The 2582-nt window shown below is 41.5% G+C and overlaps 1 pseudogene; it reads left to right on the top strand.

The window, feature by feature from the left end:
• The first annotated feature begins 1549 nt into the window (after positions 1 to 1549).
• Positions 1550 to 2582, top strand: part of LOC105542127 — a 51944-nt pseudogene continuing 50911 nt past the window's right edge.

Here is a 2582-nt window from a genome sequence, read left to right as displayed (position 1 = left end):
TCATTTGCATCTCTTTGGCTACAACTTAGTCACATGGCCACACATAGCTGCCAGGGCTACTGGAAAATGTATTTTCACTGGATGTGTACACTGCAAATAAAGCTGGAATTCCATTACGAAAGAAGAAAGGAAAAATGGATATGGGCCTTTTGCAGTTATTTAACGCCTCCAAATTTTAGTTTTTTTCTTTTAAAGTGGGAACTATAGTACATGCCTCATACAGCTGTCTGGAAGATTACATGAAGAAAGCTTAAAAACTGCTAGCACAGCCATGACACACACTAAGTAAATATTAGCTGTTATCACAAGAAGGAAAAAATGTATCTCTGCATGCTTTTAAAAATAAGATACACAAAACCAAACGGAACAAAAAGAAGAAAAAATATTCCCACACAAAATGCTGAGTAACTTCAGAGAGAAACCTACTCTATCTATGGGTTTCTTCCACCTTTTTGTTGCTTTGGCCTTCTTTATCTCAACTGACTCTCAGCTGACAAAGTTCCAGTTTTAAATATCATATCACCCCACTTTGCTGCTTACAAAGGGCCACTGTGTCTGGGTGGGCCACCTCAAACTCACTGTTCTGGATCTTTCCAGTCTCGCCCACCACCAACTGCTGTCCAACTGTGACCAGTGTTCTCATCCAGTGGTTCATAAACCCGGCTGACCTTAAGACTCACTTACCCAAAGAGTTCTATAAAAATACAGACTCCAAGTTCCCACCCCAGGAATCAGCCCGAAACATTCCCCTACAACCGCTTCAGCTGTGTCAAACTGGCTTGGAGTTTTCTTGGACTAAGTGACTCAGCAACTTGAATGTTTATAGAGTACAGACAAATATATCTTGTAACACAAACTAAGTGTTACCAGGAGCCAGGCACTGATCTAAAGCACTTTACATGGACTAACTCATTTAAGTTCTATTATTCCCCTTTATATAGATTAGGAAACCAAGGCACAGAGAGGATAAGCGACTTGCTCAAGGTCACATAGCAAATGGGGAACTGGGAGCTGAGATTTAAGCCTCAACCTGTACACTTCACCTGTACGCTCTACCACCTTCCAGTCTATATTAAACAGTTAAGGCACTCCAATACAAATTACAAAAAAAATTTAACAGACTTCCTCCTAGCATTTATTAAATAAATTGACAAATATTCTTATATCAATTGATATTATTCTTATGATTATTTGTTTTCCCAAGAACCTGTGGCACAGACAAGTCTGTTATAAAAGTATTTCAGGCAGTCATCAAAATGGTGTTAAAATTATATTTTTATGTGTGCATAGGTACACAATGATGCTCTTTATGTAAAGAAATATATCTGCACAAACATATATACACATACCTACTGTACATGCCTATAGACAGTCTCAGGGGAAACAGAGAAGTGTGACAGTTAATTCCAGGAGGTAACATTTTGGCAGATATTTCTTTCCCTCTTTAAATTTATTTGAAATAAACATTTGAATTTTGTGCCTTTTCCACTCCCAACACTGCTGGGCCCGCAGGTCTCTGTTGAGCAGCGGATGCGGGTCTCTGTTCCAGATGGGGTTTGTTGTTAAAGTGGTTAAGAATAAGGCCTACTTTAAGAGACACCAAGTGAAATTTAGAAGACAACGAGAGGGTAAAACTGATTACTATGCTCAGAAACGCTTGGTGATACAGAATAAAAATAAATACAACACACCCAAATACAGGATGATAGTTTGTGTAACAGAGATATCATTTGTCAGATTACTTATGCCTGTATAGAAGGGGATGTGTCAGTCCGCAGCATATGCACGTGAACTGCCAAAATATGGTGTGAAGGTTGGCCTGACAAATGATGCTGCAGCGTATTGTACTAGCCTGCTGTTGGCCTGCAGGCTTCTCAATAGGTTTGGCATGGACAGGATCTATGAAGGCCAAGTGGAGGTGACTGGAGATGAATACAATGTGGAAAGCATTGATGGTCAGCCACGCGCCTTTACCTGCTATTTGGATGCAGGCCTTGCCAGAACTACCACTGGCAATAAAGTTTTTGGCACCCTGAAGGGAGCTGTGGATGGAGGCTTGTCTGTGCCTCACAGTACCAAATGATTCCCTGCTTATGATTCTGAAAGCAAGGAATTTAATGCAGAAATACACAGGAAGTACATCACGGGCCAGAGTGTTGCAGTACATGTGCTACTTAATGGAGGAAGATGCTTACAAGAAACAGTTCTCTCAATACATAAAGAACAGCATAACTTCAGACATGATGGACGAGATGTATAAGAAAGGTCATGCTGCTATATGAAAGAATCCAGTCTATGAGAAGAAGCCCAAGAAAGAAGTTAAAAAGAAGAGGTGTGGCTAGGTGCGGTGGCTCACGCCTATAATCCCAGCACTTTGGGGAGCCTAGGTGGATGGATCATCTGAGGTCACGAGTTCGAGACCAGCCTGGCCAACATGCTGAAACCCCATCTCTACTAAAAAAATTAAAAATTAGCCAGGCATGGTGTCAGGCGCCTGTAATCCCAGCTACTCGGGAGGCTGAGGCAGGAGAGTTGCTTGAACCTGGGAGGTGGAGGTTGCAGTGAGCCAAGATCACGCCATT

The sequence above is a fragment of the Mandrillus leucophaeus genome, unplaced genomic scaffold (assembly GCF_000951045.1).
Source record: "Mandrillus leucophaeus isolate KB7577 unplaced genomic scaffold, Mleu.le_1.0 Scaffold250, whole genome shotgun sequence".
Lineage (NCBI taxonomy): Eukaryota > Metazoa > Chordata > Mammalia > Primates > Cercopithecidae > Mandrillus > Mandrillus leucophaeus.
The sequence above is the reverse complement of the archived record's forward strand: the minus strand, read 5'-3'. Positions and strand labels throughout refer to the sequence as shown.